The sequence below is a fragment of the Mobula birostris genome, chromosome 30 (assembly GCF_030028105.1).
Source record: "Mobula birostris isolate sMobBir1 chromosome 30, sMobBir1.hap1, whole genome shotgun sequence".
NCBI lineage: Eukaryota > Metazoa > Chordata > Chondrichthyes > Myliobatiformes > Myliobatidae > Mobula > Mobula birostris.
Window position 1 is genome coordinate 20136037 of NC_092399.1, and position 16476 is coordinate 20152512.

Sequence of the window (16476 nt, forward strand, 5' to 3'; positions counted from 1 at the left end):
TTTGCCTGTAGGGTGTTAGATGTTTTCTTTGATGGGATTCCATGGTGTTTCTTTGTTTTGTGGCTATCTGTGGGAAGATAATCTTAGGGTTGTACACTGCATACAGACTTTGATAATAAATGTACTTTGAATCTTTTGAAAGTTTGATAAACTGAGATGTTAGCCTTGTTTCTCTCCATGGATGCTGCCAGACTTGCTGAATATTTTGAGTATTTTATTATTATTATAATTTTTTACATTCTTTAATATTGTTTGTAACGATTTTGTAATTGTTTTTTAGGAGAACTGGTGGACTTTTTCCAAACAGTAGACTGTGTCAGAAAATTCCAATGTTTAGAGACATAATAGAGACTGCAGACGCTGGAAATCTGAAGCCACAGACATACAAAATGCTGCAGGAGCTTGGCAGGTCAAGCAGTATCTATGTAGGGAAACGAACAGAAGATGTCTCAAGCCAAAACCCTTCATCAGGAGTGGAAATCCAGCTTTTGATGCATAGGAATATTCTGAAAGTTAGTGTGCCAAGGGTCTGGATGCAATGTGTTATCAGCCACTCAGCTTTATGTCAACCATAGCTGCTGCATCCAGAACAAGCCATTTCAATCAAATGGGATTGCTAAACTTCACGTTATGAGTAAGTCTACATAACTTTTTGTTTAGTTCTCATTATTTGTCTGCATCTTTTATTTTTAATTAATCTGTGGAAATGTAATATTATTTTAAGTAAATTTATTTCTGCTCTTCTTATTAACAGCCAAGATTGTAATGAGGTCAAGACCTTCAGAGTTGAAAGATGTCAATGAAAGCACAATGTGGGCGGAGTGGGCGACATAACATTGCAGGTCAGTTCAGCACGACCTAGCTCACCCTTTCCTACCTGCACATGAAACATTAGACGAGGAGGATCTGTTTTAATGCAGTCAAGTCTTAAGATATGGAATGCATCGCCCGAGGGCAACACAGAAGTAGCTTAAAATTGAACATGTTCAGAACTGCAGGACGTACAAGAGACTTCAGATGCTGGAATCTGGAGCAAAAATGGGCCACTGAAGGAAAAATGCTATGGGGAGTGGGATCATTTCCATAAGGCACATTGATCCAGCTTGGATTCAGTGGGACAAATTGCCTCCTCCCCGGCTGTAACCCTTCAGTGATTCTGTACAAGCTAATAATAAGACTGTATAAAGAGTAACGCAGTGGTGCTTCAGCGTATTTAACCATACATTTGAAGTGTGGGCAAAAAAAGATACTATGTCTTCCTTGTGGGAGAATAGCTGAGTGAGAGGCTGCCCTTTATCTCTATGACCATTCTTCTGCCTTCATTGCATGTCTGATTACAGAGTTGTATTTGTCAAATGGACCCAGAATGGGACGGCTTACCCACGATCCTCACAACTGTATTGCTGCGTAGTGAGCAATGGAAAATAAAACAAAGTATTAGCGTTGTTTCCTTGATCAATGCCAAGCAGAGCTCCGTGTTCTATGATAAGTATAGGTCCTTTATTTGCTTTATCTCATGTTCTGCTTGCTCCTTAGATACATGAATGAAAGGTGTGGAGGAAAATCCCTTGCTGAATTTCTGTTCTTCTGTGGAATTGTTTCTGTGCTTAGAGCCTCTGTGTTTCCTCCCCCCCCCAACCCCCGCATGCTCTGATGTTCTGTCTCAATGAAAGGATCGTTAGAGAAATGCGGAGGAGGCAAGAGTCTAGAATAGCTCACTTAGAATATCATCATAAATCTAGTATAAAGTCAAACTAGATACTCAATTTGTTTTACAGCCGAACTATGTTCAATTTTGCCTGTAGTTTAAATCCTAACCATAAGACTGGAGCAGAATTAAGTCACTTAGCCCATTGAGTCTGCATTGCCATTTGATTGAGACTGATTTATTTTTCCTCTCAACCCTATTCACATGCTTTTTCTCTGGAACCTTTGATGCCCTCACTAAACAAGAACCTATCAACCTCTGCTTTAAATATACCCAGTAACTTGGCGTCCTCTGCATTCTGCGGCAATGATGTCCATGCATTCACCACCCTCTGACAGAAGGAATTCCTTCTCATGTTTGTTCTAAAATATGCCCTCTGGTCCTAGACACTCCCATAATTGGAAATGTCCTCTCAACCTCCACTCTACCTAAGCCTTTCAGTAACCAGTAGGTTTCAATGAGATCCCATCTCATTCATCTGCACTCCAGTAAGTACAGGCCTGATCCTTCAAACGCTCCTCATACATTAACCCCTTCATTCCCAGAATCCTACTCCATTAACTTGATATAAATGTGCAAATAAATAACTGGAATAAACAGCATAGTTAGATTTAGGATGACTTCAAGATATTTAATAATCCTTCTCCAAAATAAAGTCTATATCTCAACCATTTCTATTATTAGAAATAAACAATCACTAGCAATAAATAAGTAATGAATGATAATGACTAAAAATGCTATGTTCTGGAGCAATAAACAATCTGCTGGAAGAACTCAGTACATCAAGAAAAACATTGTGGAGGTTGGATGGAAATTTTTCCATCTCTGGTTAAGACCTACATTAGGACTTCAGTGTGCTGGTACTGTTGCGTGCCAAGGTTTGTGGAAGGTTTGAGATTGTTGCAGATTGTCATGTCTGCTGAAGTGGCTTTGCCTTGATACAGGTTTTGAACTGTATTTCAAGCTGGAGATAATAACTCAAAGTTCATTTATTATGAAAGAATGTATAAATTATACAACCTTGAGAATTATTTGCTTACAGTAGCCACAAATCAAGTAACCCAAAAGACCACAATTAAAGAAAAAAATTAAAAAAAAAGACCAACACCCAATGCACAAGGAAGGAAATTGCCTTTTAAACTCACGAGAGAACATAGGCCATCAACTTTTTGCTGTTGATGTTTCTGTAGCAGGCAATTTCTTTTGTTACGAGGTTGAGTTGCTAGCTCGATGCTCAACCCAGCACGGATGGAAAGCGTGCCTCGGGAGCCGGCTGGGTTCAAACTGGGGATCCTTTGCTCTGAGGTCCGGCGGTGATGCACTACGCCACCAGCGTTTATGCAATCTTGAGAATTATTTTCTTACAGTAACCACAAATCAAGTAACCCGAAAGACCCCAATTAAAGAAAAAAATTTTTGAAAAACACCAACACCCAATGCACAAGAGAAAGGAAAAAGGAATCATGCAAACAACATTCCAAACAAAACTGAGCCTTCAGATCCGAACCCTGGAGCAGCCCGGAGTAGGCCCAAAACCTCGCCTATCAGTTCATCATATTAGCTGGCACAGAGCACAGCAGCTGGGGCAGTCTTCATAGCCTCAGCACCATGGAGAGGAGGAGTGGACATTGCAGAGAGCAAGGATTTTTAGAAGCATTAGGCAATAAAAGGGCTTAATGACCCCTAAGTCTTTCAAAAGAATAGTTGTTCCATGAAGTTTATTGCTTTTACGTTTTTGGGTAGCTTCTGATAACCCTTCATTGTTGCAAAAACATAGAGGTCAAATTTTGGAACCTGATTGTTTCTAGGAATACAACGTAGATACTGGGTTGCTTATGATATTATAATATTGATCCTGATAGATGTCTATAAGACCATAAAGCATAGGAGCAGAGCTAGACTATTTGCTCCATCGAGTCTGCTCCACAATTCAATCACGGCTGATTTATTTTTTCCCTCAACTCATTCTCCTGAGCTCCCCCTCTAACCTTTGATGTTCTCGCTAATCAAGATCTATCAACCACTGTTTTAAAAATATCCGATGAATTGGCCTCCACAGAATTTCACCCATTTAAATCCACAGATTCACAAGCCTCTGGCAAAAGAAATCCTTCCTCATCTTTGTTCTAAAGGGATGTCCTTGTATTCTGAGGCTGTGCCCTTTGGTCCTAGACCCCCCTGTAGTGTATTTAATATTTCAGTAATATTTTTGTGTGATATCATAAATATATTGTTTGATTAAGCATTCTTTGTTTGCATAATCATTATGGGTTTTATCGAAGAAATACAATATGTCATCATGCCACCATGTCATAGGTAAGCACCTCATGTGAAAAAAGGAGGAAAAAGACTAGTTAGATCAGTATCCCATCTCCTGTGCTTTTTCTTCCAATTAGTTTCTGGAGTTATAAAACATAGCAGTGGTGACGAGAATTTTTAAAACAAACCCGAGGTGACAAGGGCAACAAGTTTGATTTTAAAAAAAGTAACACTGATGAAATTAACAAGCAACAAGAACAGCCACAGGATCATAAGCAGTGAGCACCAGTAATAAATTATAATGAATAAATTGAAAAGAAAAAGCAGAAATGGCTGGCTACGTCAGAAAGTTAGACAGGTATGATAGCACAATAGATAACTGGATGATGCATACTGAATGAATTGAGCAATATGAAATATCAGATGAAAAACGAGTGGCAGTGTTGTTGAGTGCAATGGGCGGAAAAGCATGCAGTTTGCTTAGAAGTTTAACTGCTCCAACCAAAGCAGCCAAAATGAACTTTGTTGATATTGTGAACATAATACAGGAGTATTTAGAACTGAAACCATTGTTGATTGCAGAATGCTTTAGATTTCATAAGTGGAATTGGAAGGAAGGAGAGTCCATCGCAGTTTATGTGGTTAAATTGAAGAAGTTGTCTAAGCATTATCATTTCAGTGATGGGCTTAATGATACACTGAGAGATCAGTTAGTTAGTGGCATCTTACAAGAAAGCGTACTAAAACAGCTCCTAACCTGAAGCACAACTCACACTTAAAAGAGCAGTTGAAACTACTGTATCAATGGAAACAGCAGACAGAGACACAATTGAGTTGCAGCCAGGAATGAAAGTGAGAGTGAGCAAAATTGCCTAGCTGAACAAATTGTGTAACCATTGTGGCAGCAGCTCACATCCACCAGACCAATGCAGGTTTAAGAATAAAATTTGCAGAATATGCAACAAAGTATGACACAAGCAAAGAACATGTCAGGCAGTCAAAAATAAGTGGACTGCACAGACTGAAAAGAAAAAGATAAAAAGACAAGTTACAGTTTCAAAAAGAGCACTAATCTGCACGCTATTGATGAAAAATCTGATAATGATGAGAGAGACACAGGACCTGGTAACCTTGAGATTTATGACGTGAAAACTAACAATAGCCAACCAATATGGCTTAAGCTAGAAGTGAACAGTGAATTAATTAAAATGGAATTGGACACTTTCCCAGTCATTCCACAAAATAAGTTTGAACAGCATTTCAAAGATATCCAGCTAACAACTTATAATGGAGAAAAGTTAACTGCTGTGGGAATGACATTCGTAACAGTGAAATACAACAACCAACAAGCCACATTTGATCCGTATGTGGTAAAAACAGGAGGACCAGAATTGTGGGGCCGTGGTTGGCTGAGTTAACTATAACTTGATTGGAGATCCATCACTATTTGCATGCCACATCCCCTGCAATGGAGTCAACTGAAAGCAAATGAAGAAAGGCCCTTGAATGATGACACAGCAGTATTGAAGACTAGCATTGGACAACTCAAACATATCAAGGGTATAATAGTGTTAATTGAAAATGCCACACTCAAGTTTTTCAAGGTGATCAAACGTTCGTACTTGGAAAGATTAAGAACTGAGCAACTCTCCTACACAGTGGAGATTGCGTCTGATGTTATCTGGAGATGACACGGTTAAGGACAGTAGGCATTTGTTAGAGAAGAAAGGTGTCCAGAGCTGTCAAAGCCACTTCCTTCAGTCGCAGAGTCAACTCCTACAACCAACCAGAACCTGAGATTGTTCCACCTGCTAAGCAGAGTGACCCACAACTTTCCCACCCCCTTGTAGGATATCATCTTTCCTGACAAGAGTAAGAAACCTTCCACAGCAGTTAAGTCTTTAGGCCTGAATTGGACAATTTAAAATTTACTAAGCTGTAGCTGTTTATATAGTAGTTGTAATCTTTAGTATACTGTGTGTGCGTGTGTATTAATAATGACTAGAGAGCAATACATTATATATTTGAGTTGAGATGCATTCTGTATTGAATTGGAGTTTAGAACTAAGCAGGGTGGGGTGTAGTGTATTTAATATTTTAGTAATATTTGATTAATATTGTAATTATATTCTTTGTTTACGTTATTGATTAAGGGTTATATGTAAGACATATGTTAATGGCATGTCATTACACCACCACTTTATATGCGAGTACCTCACAAAAAAAAAGAAAACCTATATCACAACTCCTGAATATTTCTTTCTATTAGTTTCTGAAGTTGCAAACATAATATCCCTTGCTATATGAAACACCCTCTCCAGGCCCACTCTATCTAGGCATCCAATATTCAACATGTCTCAATGAGATCACACCTTATTCTTCTTAACTCCAGTAATTACAGGTTCAGAGCATTCAAATGCTCATATATGTTAGCCCTTCATTCCTGTGATCAATCTTATGAAGCTCCTCTGGACCCTCTCTAGTACGAGCACATCCTTTTATAGATAATGGACCCCATAATGCTCACATTACTCCAAGTGCTGTCTGACGAATGCTTTATAAAACCTCAGCCTTCCATCCTTTCTTTTATCTTATTGTTTTCTGATGATGAATGCTAACATTGCATTTGTCTTCCTGATTTCTGACTGCACTAGGACTCCCAAGTCCCTTTGCAGTTCTGATTTCTGAATTTGCTCCCCATTTAGAAAACAGTCTATGCTTTTATTCCTTCTACCAAAGTGTATGACCATATACTTTCTTATATTGCATTCCATCTGCCACTTCTTTGCCCATTCTTCAAATCTGTCCAAGTCCTTCTGCAGACTTCCTGCTTCCTCAATAATACTTGCCCTCCACCTGTCTTTGTGCCATCCACACATCTGGCTACAAAGCTATCAGCTCTGTCATATAACGTGAAATAAAGAAGTTCCCCTTACTCTTTGTCTCCTTCCTGCCAGTGAATCTTCTGTCCTTATTACAGAAAATACCATTGGCTCTTATCTTGTTTAGCAGCCTCATATGCCCCTGGGGCACCTTTATAGCTCAGGGTGTCGGAGTTTGGTGTTCAGTTCCAATGTAATCTGTAAGGGGTTTGTATGTCCTCTTTGTGGAATATATGGGCTTTCTCTGGGTGCTTCGATTTATTCCCACAGTCCAAAGGCTAGTAGGTTAATTGGTCACTGTAAATTGTCCTGTGATTAGGTAAGGGTTGAATTGGGGGTTGCTGGGTGGCGTGGCTTGAAGAACCAGAAAGGCATACTCTGCACTGTATCTCAATAAATAAAAAAAGTATTCAGTATCTTGTCAAATGCCTTCTGAAAATCCGAGTAAATGACATCCAGTGACTCTGTCTATCCTGTCTGTTTTATTCTCAAAGAATTCCATCAGATCTGTCAGGCGAGATTTCCCTTTTCAGAAACAATGCTGACATTATCCTATTTCCTCACTTGCCTGCCTCCAAGGTCCCTGAAACCTCAGCCATAACAATAAGCTCTAGCATCTTGTCAACCACTGAAGTCAGACTAACTGGCCTATATTTTCCTGTCTTCTGCCTCCATCCTTTCTTACAGATTGGAGTGTCATTTGGAATGTTCCAGTCCTTTGGATCCATTCTAGAATCTAGTGATTGTTGAAAGGTCATTATTAATGCCTCCGCAACCTCTTCAGCCACCCCTTTTAGAACCCAAATGTGTAGGCTAACTGGTCCAGGTGACTTATCTACATTCAAACCTTACAGTTTCCCAAGTACATTCCCCTTAGGAACAGCAACTACACTCACTTCTGCCCCCTGATACTCTGGCTGTTGGTGTCTTCCACAGTGAAGACTGATGCAATAAACTTATTGAGTTTGTCCGCCATTTCTTTGTTTCACATGACTACCTTCCTGGTGTTATTTTAGAGCAGTCCATTATCCATTCTCACCTCTGTTTTACCTTTTATACCTCTGAAGACGTTTTGGGAACCTTTTTTATATTATTGGCTTGCCTACCTTCATATTTTATCTTATCTCTCCTTATTGCTTTTTTTAGTTGCCATAAGTTGGTTATTAAAAGCATCCCAATCCTTCAGCTTCCCACTAATTTTTGCTATGTTGTATGCCCCCTCTTAGGCTTTTATGCTGTCTTTAACTTCCCTTGTCAGTCACGTTTGTATCATCCTTCCTTTAGAATATTTCTTCATATTTGGGATTTATCTATTCTGTGTCTTCCAAATTGTTCCCAGGAATGCTTGCCATTGCTGCTCTGCCATCTTCCCCGGTGTCCTCTTCCAATCAGTTTGGCCATCTCCTCTCTCATGTCTCTGTAGTTCCCTTTGCTCCACTGCAAAACGAACACATCTGACATTTGCTTCCCCCTGCCTGTAGGGTGAATCCTCTCATATTATGATAAAATCTGTGGGTAAGTAATATCACACTTATATTGATGATATTTTGTTTGACATCAGCACTCAAACATTGGAGGCCCATGCGCTAGTTAATGTTTCCTGTCTGGACCACTATTTATTCACCCTCAATTAGCATTACGTAAACAGTGATTTGTATCTCAATTCATGTGGAAGATTGAGTAGTACAATCTAATTTATTACTGTAGCCACTCATGTGAAACATATTATTTTGGCCATACTTGAACAGATCAATGAAGGCATAAAGTTTAATAACAGCCTTGTTTATCCACAACTTGCAACCAAACAATAAGCCAATAATAGTCGTATTTAAAATTTAGAGAAATACGTCTTGCGTTTCATGTGTTCAACAGTAAATTTAGCTTGAAATAAGTTTTAACATCTCTCTGGTCCTGTAGACTTCGGAATCCAATCTGCATCTTATTAAAACATTTGAAATATTTATTGTTTTATAAATTAAACACTCATTTAATACATATTATTTTTCAGTGTTTATTTCCGTTTTTAAAGTGTCTCTTGATTTTGTCTCCTTGCCTTACTTGTAAATTGTGATTAGTTACTTGTATCTAAGTTCATTTCTTCATATATAATCAGCCTGCACTTCAATACTACAGTGGTTGTGAACAATTTTTGCTTTAAGGCTGCTGCCCCCTTTAAGGATCATGTCATGTGACTGCAACAACGTATGTCAGTGATTTTCAGAGGTCATCCATATATAATAAGAAATGTATTTAGGGAGTGGTGTGGCAGATGCTATTACTCACTGTCTCCAGGACAGATGTTTTTTTTTTAGAATGCCTCTCATCACCTGCTACAACCAGAATTAAATTCTCCCTTTAGAGGCACAAGGTAGTTTTTGGATAGTACCCTCAAGCTGTGGAGAAAGAAAGCACTCATTTGGACAGATCCATGCACAGGAAAGGTTGAGAGGGATGTAGGCCAAATGCAGGTTAATGCGACTAGCTCAAGAATATATTTTGGTTGGCATGGATGAGTTGGGCTGAAGAGTCTATTTCTGTGGTATATAACTTGACTATGATCAGCACTAGATTTGTAGAACAACCGTTTAATTAACGGGTAAGTCAGTTTCTTTAAGGCCTCATTAGATGCATACTTTCTTCAGTGCCAACCTTCAGACAGCATATTGTTCCAGGAAAGTAACATGATGAACAATACTTCCGTATAAGGGAAGAAAAAATGATATGAGGAAATCTTGTATAGAAAGTTGGGAAATGATTGCTGAACTAAAGGAAATGATGGAGGAAAGTGCATGAATCTCACTTCTATTTCTGATTTCTGAACTTTGAATTGGAAAACAAAATAGGTTATGGATGAGGTATTGGAGCCACAGTGGGTATCATGGGTGCCTCAGTGCTAGAGTAATTACAGCTACTGGCTCGGAATTTCTTCCAGCCGAGTTCAGTCCTGACCCCCAGTAGTGTCCCTGTGCAGTTTGTACACTCTTCCTGTGACCATATGGATTTGCTCCAGGTCCCCTGGTTTCCCAAAAGTATGTGGATTGGTGTGTTTTAACTGTCCACTGTAAATTGCTCTGGTGTGTGGGTGAATGTTAGGATGTGGGAGGAAATTGATGGAATTGTGGGAGGAATAAAATGTGATTAGTGTAGGATAAATAGACATGGGGTTGGCACAGTGAGCCAAAGGGCCTATTTCTATGTTGTGTGACTCTATGAGACTCTACTATACACTCACTGGCCACTTTATTAGGTACACCGATTCACCCCGTCAATATAAATATCTAATTAGCCAATCATACGGCAGCAACTCAATGCATAAAATCATGCAAGAGGTTCAGTTGTCATTCAGATCACGTATCAGAGGATATTGGAGAAGAAGTGTGATCTAAATGAGTCTAACTGTGGAAAGATTGTTCGTACCGAATAGGTTGATTTGAGTATCTCAGAAACTGCTGATGTCCTGGGATTTTCACGCAGCACATTCTCTAGAGTTTACAGAGAAAGGTACAAAAAACAAACAAAAAAATCCAGTCAGCAGCAGTTCTGTGGGCAAAAATGCCTTGTTAGTGAGAGATGTCAGAGGTGAATGGCCAGACTGGTTCAAGTTGAAATAACCGCATGTTATATTGGGTAGAAGAGCATCCCTCAATACGCAACATGTCAAACTTGAAGTGGATGGGCTACAACAGCAGAAGACCACGAACGTACATTCAGTGGTCCACTTTATTAGGTATGGGAGGTACTGAATAAAGTGACCACTTAGTGCATATTATATATAATCACAAGAAAATTTGCTGGAGGACAGGTAGACAGCCACTGTTAATCCTAATTTTATAAAGGGAAGTTAAATAAATTATGGAAGAATAGGAAACTAAATATTATCTTGGCTCAAAGATGAGACAGAATGAATAGTTGGTAACCAACAATACAATAAAGAAGTCATCAGGAATTTCAAAAAGGAAGATCATGCTTGACCAACCTGACAGAATTCATTGAAGAGAAGTTTGGCTTGTGTCATATTAGATTTAGTAAAACAGCGGATAAATGACAATTGGATGAATGGAATTACTGTAAATCCTTCTGATCTTGTAGTATGTGGGTTCTGTATGTCTGTTAGTGAATAGTAATTTTTTATGAGTAAACACTGCTAATGTCTATAGAACGTTTGCTGATAGTATCTGTATTCTTTCTTAGAATAGAAGGAATGTTACACTCATGCACTGTTGTCAGTCCAAGGGAATGTTGTGAATCTGGATATGAGTAATTGAGGAAATGTCCAGTTGATTTATAAGAGCTATGCTAGTGGACACATGGATGTGTTCAGGAAAGAAAAAAAAAGGTTACGATGAGACAAAAGATCAAAGAGTTTATTTGCCTCCGTGCTTGTGAAATTTGTATTTATCGGGCTGCTTTCCCAGCTTTGTTGAATTACATCTGGGACTGGAGATTGACATCGGTGCTTAGGACCAAGGTGTGGTTTCACGAGCGAGTCAGAATTCAGAGTTCCCCTGACAACAGCAACAATTAAGTGGTGACTAAGAATTGTAAGCCCTGAAATCTTTGTGCTTTGCAGAAATCTTTGCGGAATCTTGGTGACTTGTTATGTAGTATTTTGTGTGGTTTATTTGTGCTTTTTATTTTATGATAATAAATTAGGCTCAATTTATTTTGTTGTGCTTGTTTACTTATTACCACATTGCCTGGATACTCAACTTATTGGGAGTAATTAATCTGGCCCACTATACTTTGGCACTGTGAGTAGGGTCCAGGAGAAATGTGGAGGTAGATAAGCAATTTGAGTGATACCATACCCAAGACTTCTGTCCCAAATGGAATTTTAATGACTGTATTGTGGCAGTTGAGTAACAAAACTGAGCTTTCTGAGGAAATCAAATGATTGCAGCAGGAGTTAGCCTTTTTGAGTTCTATGTCACCATTTTAAATAACACAGCATGAGCAGTACAGGAGTGGGCTGACTGCTCTGAGGTTAAACAAGTTGCTGTGGCATGTACAGATTGACTACCTTAATGAAAAAGTGCTGGATGACTGAATCCAGTAACGGTCCGACCAATCCAACCAATGGTCCTGCAGGAGGATTGCACCCAGATGCTTAGGACAGGGATATTTGGTATGATGATGATGGAAATAATGTAATCAAGACGCACACCCTCAGACATGTAAAAGATAAAGAGGAGCGTGGAAATGCTAATGAACAAAGTCAAGCTGTAGCGGCTGAACATACTACCAATTAGACCACAATCCGTAATTACACTACCGCCAAGATGCAGGATTTAGCTCAAAGACTGTGTCAGCGGCCAGGGGAATCCCTGCCCAGCTGGTTCACCTGCCTATGGAGCCTCCCAGCTGCTTTTTAATAAGCATGAATTAGGGTCATTAACAACGGATCCATCGGTCCTGGCTGAATTGTGTGCTGGTCAGGCTGACTGAGCTGAACGCTGTGGGCACTGGTCATACCGGCTGTCCAAACTCAGTACCTTGCCCTTTTGGGTTGGGATTGGGAACATTCCCCCCTCCCACCCCCACTCCCAACCCAGAGGTTATTTCACGTGCCTCAGTGATACAGCAACACAATCTGTCATTTGTTTACAATAATGCTGTAACAACCCTGAGCTGTCCCCTTTTCCTTGTATGCACACCTGGTGGCTAGAATGGGGACTCTCATGGTAGGTAGATGTTTTGCTGGTTCCGTTAGGGCCATTTTGAGGATTGTACTGTTGCAGAGACTAGCAGTCTATCAGCCCAACTTGAAAGGTCAGAGGTAGATTGGGAATGGGTGCAGGTTAATGCTGGCTTTTAAATCCTGGCAGTAGCAGGGGCAATCTGGGAGCATGATGAACAGAACTAGGAATGCTCTGAAGCAGTTGATGGCTGTATCTCTGCAATCAGTATCAACGAGATCCTCTTCCCTTTTTAGTCAAAAGGAAATGTTTCTGTCCCTGCTGAAGGCAAGCAGCGCTGGGTAAAGAAAAAAGATCACAGTGTACCTGTTGCTTTCTTTATGTATTATATAGTGAGCGTTATGACCCAGGTGGCCCATCTGGCTTTTACACTAGAATGTAACGTTAATTCCAAAAAGCAGGACATTTCCTGGTTATATCAGGACTTGGGTGAATTGGACACTGGGTGGCGAGTTACCCTTTAGTGGTCATAGGGCCATAAGCAGCAGTGAATTGCCCGGGTGGATACGGAGTAGACGTTACCTCATTACATTGGAATCCATTATCTATATATAGGGGAGCTAGTGTGTATACAGGGATTATGGGGGATCAGTTAGGATGCCATATGAACAAAAGACCACTTTGCCACTGGCGAAGGACCTTCCTGGCCTGTTCCCGTGCTTTTCTCCCAGGTACCTGAAAACATTTTGGGAATTAATTTGTTAACAGAAACCTCTATCACAGCACCCTTTGGCAAACTTGCTTTTGGTATTAGAAAGGTGCTTATTCTGGTTGGAAGGACAGGATGGGAACCTGTCTTTATACTCTTGTCATTGCAAGTCGTAGTTGCCGAACAATATCGTCTCCAGGGAGGGTATAAGGAAACGGATGAGACAGTCGAGTCCCTCTAAAACCTGGGAGATCTCCATCCTGCCTCATTTCCTTATAATGACCCTGTTTGGCCAGTTCAGAAACCTGATGGTTCATGGCTTATGACCATTGATTATCGTCAGTTAAATTGGTTTCCCCCTCCGCTGTCCACAGCTGTTCCAGACATTGTGATCCTGATTGAGGACCTTTCCAGTGGGACTGACAGTTATTATGCTGTTACTGATTTGGTGAATGCTGTCTTCACCTTCCCTATTGCTGAGCAGTCCCAAGATCAGCTTGCTTTTGCATGGAATGACCTTCACAGCTACCACAGGTTACCACAGGTTACCATTCATAGTGCCACTATTTGCCTTAATGTGTTGGCACGGGGTTTGTGTGAATGTGTCCTTTTCCCCAGCATTAAAGTAGCTCGCCATATAGACGATGTCCTATTGCAGGGATCCTCTGGAGGCGGTTTCTAAAGCCCTTAATACTTTGATTGATCACATGCAATCAACAGGATGGAAAATTAACCTCGATAAAGTACAGGGCCCAACTACGACTGTTCATTTTCTGGGAATGTCATCGACTATGGACGACTGGACAATTCCAGATGAGATCAGAAATGAGATCCTAGTCGTAGCATCCCTTACGACAAAACAAGGAACCCAGGGTTTTGTTGGTTTTTTTTGGATTCTGGCAGCATCACACACCCCATTTGACTATGCTCCTCTGACCCTTGTACGCTGTGATCAGAAAGAAATTTGGTTTTGTGTATGGGGACTTGAGGAACAATCAGCTTTTGAGGCTGCAAAGGAGGCCCACCCCTGTTTCCTTGTCTCCCCTTTGAACCGCAGGTTTCTGTTAAAGACAATATCGCTGTCTGGGGCCTGCAGCAGAAGTGTGGAGGAAGGCATATGCCTTTGAAAGTTTCCTGATGCTGCCACCAGGAACACTGTGTTTCTTGCCTGCTTTTGGGCTTTGATAGAGACTGAAACACAGCTGGGAGAGTCTCTCCTTCCTTTCCGCCCTGACTTTCCCATTATAGGATGGGCAGCCTCTGACACACTCACCCATAAGGTAGAATGTGAACAACAATCTTCTCGCCATGAGGTTCTCTCATGCTGCCTCTGCCTCCCAGAATCTCAGAGACTGCAGAACACTGAAGCACCCAAATGATCTCCAAACAGCAAAACACAGGCTCCAGCAGTTCTAGAATCACATCCAAGACGAGAAACAAATGTAAGAGACATATATTAAGTGATGTCTTTTGAAAGATAATAGACAATAGACAATAAGTGCAGGAGTAGGCCATTCGGCCCTTCGAGTCAGCACCGCCATTCACTGTGATCATGGCTGATCATCCACAATCAGTATCCAGTGCCTGCCTTATCCCCATAACCTTTGATTCCGCTATCTTTAAGAGCTCTATCCATCTCTTTCTTGAAAACATCCAGAGACTTGGCCTCCGTTGCCTTCTGGGGCAGAGCATTCCATATATCCACCACTCTCTGGGTGAAAAAGTTTTTCCTCAACTCCGTTCTAAATGGCCTACCCCTTATTTTTAAACTGTGGCCTCTGGTTCTGGACTCACCCATCAGCGGGAGCATGTTTCCTGCCTCCAGCATGTCCAATCCCTTAATAATCTTATATGTTTCAATAAGATCCCCTCTCAGCCTTCTAAATTCCAGAGTATACAAGCCCAGTCGCTCCAATCTTTCGATATATCAATGATATATGAAATATGATATATGATAGATGATATATCAATGACAAGTTTTAACATAATTGCTGACAAACTTGCTTGTGTTGACACGGTGACATCTAGCCCGCGGCCTCAAATACCATTATTGCCACTTGCTTTGTGGGCCGATGAGCCTTTTGATCATTTGAGGTACATGGTACCGTAGTCAATGGGGATTATTCCTTCTCACCCATACAGTGGGCGGGAATTGTGGGCTACGTTTAGAAACTAAGAACTGACAGCTATTAAAAGGACCCTTGGCTGCCATTCGCCATGGGTGTTTCTCTGCTCAAATTTAGCAAATGCATTACATCAGTCCCCTTCCTTTACGGAAGCGATTCCAGTGCTTCCTCACTCAGGTGGACACCTATTCTGGTCTTCTGATGGCAGTCCTTACTGTTAAATCTGATCAGGACGGTACCCTTTGGGGATTAGAACATCTTATTTCTACATACAGCGGTCCCCTTGAAATTCAATCCAATAATGGTTTGCACTTTTCAGGTACCTGGGTACAAGAGTGGGCTGTCTCTAACAGTGTGCAGCGGGTCTTCCATGTCCCCTATTAGCCTCAGTCCAGTGGTCTGACTGAAAGAGTGAATGAGTGAATAGCCTATTAAAACAGCAAATTTGTTTACTTACAACTGCTCCTACCTTATCTGGATGATCACCTGTGATTTGTATAATTTAAACAACCACTCCTTGAAAGGAGGTAACCATGGTTTTTGTTAACGATAGGACCTTGAGTAAACCATATTAGAGTTTAATGAAAGTCAAGAAATTAGGGCATTGGGAAAGTTGAAAAAAAAATCACAAGCTTTGTTGCTTTGAGATTCGCAGTGGTGTCATACTTAATAAATAAAAGCTCATACTTACGCCCATAAATTGCGACCCTTCAGCCCTCTTATTCTATGCCAACCATCAACCACCCATTTCTATATATCCCACATCAATCCCATTTTATTCTGCCTACATTCCCACCAATTTCCTCCCACATTCTACCACTCAGCTACCCACCAGGGAGCAATTTACAGTAGCCAATTAACCTATCATTCCACATTTTTTTGCGGGGGGGAACCTGAATGCCTGGAGCAAACCCATATGGTCACAGGAAGAGTGTGTATTGACATCATCGGGGGTCAGGACTGAACTCAGTGAACGAAATTTAGAGCTGTCAGCTGGATTCACCACACCTCTGTCGCACACGTGATACTCACTGATTCGAAAGTGAACAGCACAGGTTTAAACATTTGCCATAAGACTGAGATAAGAAAATACTTTTACATACAAAGCTCTGAGGCTGACCTTCAGTTTTGTCCCTTTCTCAACTGCATGTTCTGT

At 40.6% G+C, this 16476-nt stretch overlaps 1 long non-coding RNA gene across 1 annotated transcript in view; it reads left to right on the plus strand.

Annotated features, from left to right (window-relative positions):
• Window positions 1–541: 541 nt before the first annotated feature.
• The window catches only part of LOC140190553 (uncharacterized), a 35788-nt gene continuing 19853 nt past the window's right edge, over window positions 542–16476 (plus strand). Inside the window, exons 1-2 of the long non-coding RNA XR_011883632.1 lie at window positions 542–634; window positions 755–842. This is a non-coding gene — a long non-coding RNA (uncharacterized lncRNA). The remainder of the gene's footprint in view (window positions 635–754; window positions 843–16476) is intronic.